Source organism: Lipotes vexillifer, unplaced genomic scaffold (assembly GCF_000442215.2).
Source record: "Lipotes vexillifer unplaced genomic scaffold, Lipotes_vexillifer_v1.1 scaffold54, whole genome shotgun sequence".
NCBI lineage: Eukaryota > Metazoa > Chordata > Mammalia > Artiodactyla > Lipotidae > Lipotes > Lipotes vexillifer.
Genome location: NW_006789324.1, coordinates 165,856 through 172,276, shown reverse-complemented (window position 1 = coordinate 172,276; position 6,421 = coordinate 165,856).

Below are 6,421 nucleotides of genomic sequence, written 5' to 3'. Positions count from 1 at the left end.
GGATCTTCCCGGACCGGGGCACGAACCCGTGTCCCCTGCATCGGCAGGCGGACTCTCAACCACTGCGCCACCAGGGAAGCCCCTCAGTCACTTTTAATCTTAATCTGAGTGACCAACACTTGTGCCCAGGAATTTGGGGGGCTGTTCCTGGCACCCACCTGATCCTACCTTCTGAGAAGAAGACACCTTTGGTCATGGTCCTGATGGGACAGGAAATGTGACGCCTTCTCTTGCTCTACTCTCAAGGCCCATCCTGACCAGGAAAGATCCAACCCTCTCTGGGTCCACTGAGTAGGCTGGATGGCCTGTGACTCCCTGGGGCCTGTATAGGAATTCACTGGCTTGTTCTCAGGCTATGAACATCTGCTCTGGTCAAAGGCTGTTTCTCTTCTGGCTGAAGCACCGGTGTGGATGAGAGAGTCACTTAAAAATCACAAACAAAAGGGAAGCTCTGACTCTTGGGTAAGAGAGGGTTATCCCCGGGCTAGAAGCTGGGTCTGGCCTGATCAATAAATAGGTCTGATTCGGTGAAAGAGGCTGATTCCTAGGCCTGGGAATTTGTCCTCTTGCTCACTATGTGGCTGTAGACAAGTCAATTCCCCTTTCTGGGTACTAGTTCCTTCCTCTATTAACCAGGAGGTTGAACTTATTCAAACTTGAACAACAGAGTCATTTGAATTCTTCTGTGGGACCTCAGTATGTAAAACAGATAAAAGCAGTGATGCCGCGGTTAAGGCAAGTGGTGGGGCCTGGAGATCTGCTGATCTCATCTTGTCCTGCCTCATCCTCCCTGGACTTCTCCCGCTACCAGATATTGTCCTGGAGTCAGAGTGGAATTTGGTTTGAAAATGAATGGATTAGATCATTTTTCCTCTAACTGGGCTCCTCTGTCCCCTGGGTTCAGGGTAGGGGTGAGTGCAATTAAAAAATTTTGTGATAATTTTGTGTATATCCATTGACATGGTTATCCAGCCCTCTCCCCGTTCCATATAAACATAATATGGATTATCTACTTGACCCTCCCCCCATCTCCATTTCTATGTATAGATGTGAGATTTCAGTGGCCCCATTTGACTTTCTATTTATGCCTATGGCAGCACCATGAATAAGTCTAAAACGTTTTCCATTTCACTTTCCGTGCAGTGTGTTTCCCAAACTGGACAATCCGTGATTTTTTTTACTTAAAAAAGATGTATTTGTTAGAAGACAGTAGCATAAACAAGATAGGACTTTATTTCTCTCTCATATATGAAGTCCAGGTAGGCGTTCCAGGGATAGAATGATGGTTTCTTGAGCATCAGGACCCAAGCTCTTCCCATCGTGTTGCTCTATAGTCCTCATCATGTGCCTTCCAACCTGTGATCCAAGATGGCAGCCCCAGTTCCTGCCATCAAGTGTGCATTTCATCCAAAAGGAAGGAGGCAAGGAGGAAAGGAGGAAAGGGGAGAGCCTACCATTTCTTTTTAAGGGCAGAAGTTACACACATCACTTTTTTTTCACATCCACTACCTATAGTTTGATCATATGGCCACCCCTACCTTCAAGGGAGGCCAAGAAATCTCTTTTGTTGGGCAGTCTTGTGACCAACTAAAAATTCTATCATTATGCGAAAGAAGAGAACAGACAAATGGGCCAAATGGAAATCTCTGCCAAGAGTCTAGCCATTTCTCAAGCTTGAGACACATGAATTTCTACACTTTTTTTCTAGGTGTGAAATTCTGTGATGTGAGTAACATCTAAAAACTTCAACCTGGACAGGAGCTCAAGATTTCAGCTAATCCAGTCTCTTTCATCAAATGATGAAGACGTTATGGACCCATTTTACAGAGAAGACAACTTTGGGCCAGAGAGGTTAAGTGACCCACCCAGGGTTAACTTGGTCAGTAGCACAGGGAGAAGTTAATCTTGTGGAGATAATAGCAGGAGTGGTGGGATTCACTGGGCACCTGAGAGGGCTCTTTGCTCTGTGCTTTTTATTGCTGCTCCCATGATGTCCTGGCTCTTCAGACCATACCTTACCGCTGATGCTATCATTTGGGGGATAAAGTGGACTCTGACCCAGGGATCGGGATGTCCTGAGGGAGTCCAAGCTTTGCAGTCACACAGAACTGGCTTTCAGTCCTAGTTCTTATTCTTATGACTCTGCTGCCTTGGGCAAGGCATTTTCTCTTGACCTTAGTTTCCTCGTGTTTAAACAGAAGATAATATCCATCTCCGAGTTTTCTTCCCACCCTTCCTCCTTCCTTCCACCTTCCCCCCACCCCCCCGCCCCCCGCCCCTTTTCCTCCTTTTTTTCACTCATAGAATGAATAAATAAAGGGAACTGGTCTGGGACTTAGTACTTAGAAGTGAAAGCCCGAGGTAGTTTCCTTCCTTCCTTCCTTCTTGTTTCCTCTTCTCCTTTCATTTTCTTTCTCTTGTTTCAGTTTCATGTAAGTTTAGATTTTTTCCCACGAGGTTCAATAATCATAGGACCCAGAGGACTAAAAAAAAAACGTAGTAGCTGGTACGCACCAGGTTCTCTTCAGAAAACGCGGTGCCCAGAAATAGTCGCCCTGACTGGCGAACTTCTACTTCCCTTTAACATTTTTGTTTTTGTTTTTGGCTTGTTTTTGGCATCATGCAAGGAGAACCATAGTACCTCTTGGGTTTCCCCCTCTGACACCTTACTGCTTGACCCCGATGTGGCTATTCCCTCCCTTCTTCATGATTTCTGAACGCTTGAAAATGTTTATAAAATGTCATGCTTCCCCCTCGTATTGAACTCTGGTTTTCTATAAGCTCCTTGAGGACAGGGGATGGACATCTGTGTATCCCCGCCTTTATGTGTTAGAGAAGTGAAAACTGAAGCCTGATTGGAGATGAACTTCCTCTGAGCAAGGACCCTGTGTTCTACTGCTTTGCCTTCATCGTAGCACCTACGAAGGACAAAGGAAGGAAAGAGGAGTGGAAGGAAGGAGAAAGAAGGTAGGGCAAGGGGGAGGAAGGGAGAAGGCGGGAAATCAGCATTTAAGCATGAAAGGTACCAGCTTTTAAGAAAATGCTACCTCACTTAATCTTGACAGTGTGCGTGTGAGACAAATTGCAGAGGATGAGATTGGAGCCCAGGAAGGTGCAGTCACTTGTCCAAGCTCCCACAGCGCATGCAAAGCAGAATGAGAAACGGAAACAAGATCTGTGAAGCTGAGGTGAGGGTCTTATTCTCCAACCACGAGTCAGAGTTACTGACACGGTCAAGTGTGAGAATTAAATGCACTGTGTAGGAGGCTAGGTCTACCTCAGGGATTCCCTTTAATGATAGTAATAATGAAGCTCTGTGACCCTGACAAAGTAGCTGGTTGTCTTGGAGCCTCAGTTTCCCCATCTCTAATGAAGGGGGCCCTCTGTGAGTGTGGGGGTCCCTCTAGGCTCTTGAGGTGCTGGGATTCAGCCTCTCTCCCTGAATTCCTCAACCATCAGTGTGAGCCATTTAAAAATGATAGATTCTTCCAGCAGGAGCAATGCCTGTTTCGCTAGGTCAGGCCAAGCAAACTTACTTGGGGTTTTTGATGGGATTTCTCTTAACTGATTGGGGTGAGGAGTTCAGAGTTAAGTTGGAGGACTGGCTTTTCAGCTCCAACCTGGAAGAGACTGGGGCCTGACATGATTTGAGGTTGCCTGCCCCCTCTTAGAAGGCTGATTGGAGAGCATTCTGCACCCAGCAACACTCCCTACTCCCTGGAGAGCACAGAGGGAGCTGATGTAAGCTATCTTGGTCCTGGAAGAAACGATGTCAAATTTCTGGGGCTTTCCTATTTTGACTCTCCCCATTGCCTGGATGGTTTTCAGTGTTCTTTTGTTTTATTTATTTATTTATTTTTTGGTCTGTCTCTCTCTTTTTCTCTTCCTCTCTCCCTCCCTCCCTCCCTTCCTCAACTTCCTTTTTTCTTTCTTTCCTTCCAGATGTATTCTTATTCTCAGTTTAAAAACATTTAAGACAATAAGAGGTTTTTGAATGGTAATGTTCTCCAGAGTCTAGCTATCAGTGATTTTTTATGTCTTCTGATCATTGGTATTTTCCATCTCTTCCTTATTCATTTAACTAAGACTCATTAATAGTAGCAATAGTTACAATTGGGAGAACTTACCGAGCACCATTCTTTCAGGTCCCACAAGGCATTGCATTCTTTCACCCAACAAATATTTATGGAGCATCCACCCATTTCCAGGCACCATCTTGGAAGAGATTCAGCCACAACCAAGGCAGAGTCTCTTTTCCGAAAGGAGCTTACATCGTAGTTGGAAACACAGACAATGAGCAAGTAAACAAATATTTAATGTATTTTCAGGTTATTTAATTATGTCTTCAAAACAATCTCATGGCAGGTATTGTAAGCCCATTTTACACACACAGAAACACACAGAAACACATTATCCACACAGAAGTGTGGATAATGAAGTTACCTGCCCAGAGTCACATGAGAAATTTGAATGCGCCCCAGCCTGTGGTCTTTGTAGGACCCAATGAAGCTTTTTCTTGTTAGCCCAGAGGCAGTAAACTGTGAAACTATGAAGCTGAAGCTCCAGGGCTCCTCACTTTCATGAGCCCTTTTTCAAGTCACTTTGGACCTAACTTATAATCCCTTCCTTAATGAGGGCCCATCACATTTTATAAGCCTCGGGCTTCACAAAACCTGGACCAGGCTTCACCAACTTAGGGACTCAGAGACGATTCTAATTTTCCTCAAGAACTTAGAATCCAACGGAGGAGAAAGACATGAAAATAAAACATCATAATACATAGAGATGAGTGCCATAATGGAGGTGTTATGGACTAAATTGTGTCTGCCAGGTTCATATGTTGAACTCTAACCCTCGATGTGATTGTATATAGGCAGAGGGCCTTTAGGGAGGCAATTAGGTTAAATGAAATCATAAGGGCGGGGCCCTCATCCCATAGCATTAGTGGCTTTGTAAGAAGAAGAAGAGACAGCAGAGAGCTCTCTCTTCCTACACACATGGAGCAAAGCCCACGTGAGCACACAGAGAGAAGGCAGCTGTCTGTAAGCCAGGAAGAGCACTCTCACCAGAAACTGAGATTGCTGGCACCTTGATCGTGGACCTCTAGCCTCTAGAACAGTGAAGAAATAAATTTTTCTCATTTATGCTACCCAGTCTGTGGTATTTTGTTGTGGTATCCTGAGCAGACTTGAACAGGAGGCAGGTACAAGGCAGATGGATTTGAGGATGGGGGAAGAATTCCGGGCATAGGAAACAGCCTGAGTAAAGGTGTGGAGGCCTGAGGTAGCACAGCATACCTGTAGAACCATAAATAATAACTACATATTCTGGTGGAGTACGAAGGCAGAGATAAACAGTGAAGGTGGATGGGAGAAGGTGGCAACCATGTGAGATGCCATGCTTAAGACTAGATAGGTGTGGGAGTGCCCCTGGTTTGCCCTTGAGCAGGGCAGAATCAAAACCATCATGGTGGCAGGAGGAAGAAGATGGATGAGGGGGAGGGAGACTAGTTAGGCGACTAATGTAATAGTCCAGGTACAAAAGGGTGACGCTATGAAGTAGGTCAGTGAGGTTGGAGAGAGGGAGTGTTTTGGAACTAGGAGGAGAGAATGGGAGAGAGAAGAGGAGCTAGAATCATACTCGGGTTTCTCATTTGGGTATCTGGGTGGATGGTGCTTGGAATATTTTGGCCACATGTAAAGTGACTTGAATATATACATAGATTTAATTTACTTATGAGGAAAAGGGTTTGGAATTCTTGTATTTCAAAGACATATTAGGTGGAAGTGTGCTATGGTCCTAGATCTGCAGGTTTGGTCAACTGGATGCTCTGATATTTGGGAGCCAGCAGAGTGGGAATAGGGTGTCCAAGAGGCACAGGGGAAGATCTGCAGGCAGCCTTCATTAGCAACATTATGCTTCTTAATAGAATGCTGGTTCTTTTTCTGTTTTTTTTTTTTTTTCTTTTTTTAAAATAAACCTGAAACTTGGGCCAAGAAAATTATAATGTCTTGGAAGGAGTTGGGGTCAAATTTGGGGCAAAGAGTCTGGTTGAGTCCTAGTCCTGACCTAACACACCATGTGCCTTTGGGTGGATCATTTACTGTCTCTGGGCCTCAGTCTCACCTTTTCAAAAATGAACCACTTGGATGAAATGATCTTTAAATTCCCTTTTAGTGCTCATATTTTATGTATCAACGTTTAACCAACATTATGTAAAAAAGGTACACAAATCAAGAGTTTGGGGAAGATTAGAGTTTTATTTCCAAGGACAATGCCTAATTCAGTCCTGAAATGACAAGCTTTAACTCCTGTGTCATTTCATCTCACCCTGGATTCACAGACCCATAGAGGAGTCTAGAGAGAAGAGATTATTTAGATACCATCCAGTTCAGTTTCTTTTCTTTTTTTTTTTTTTTTT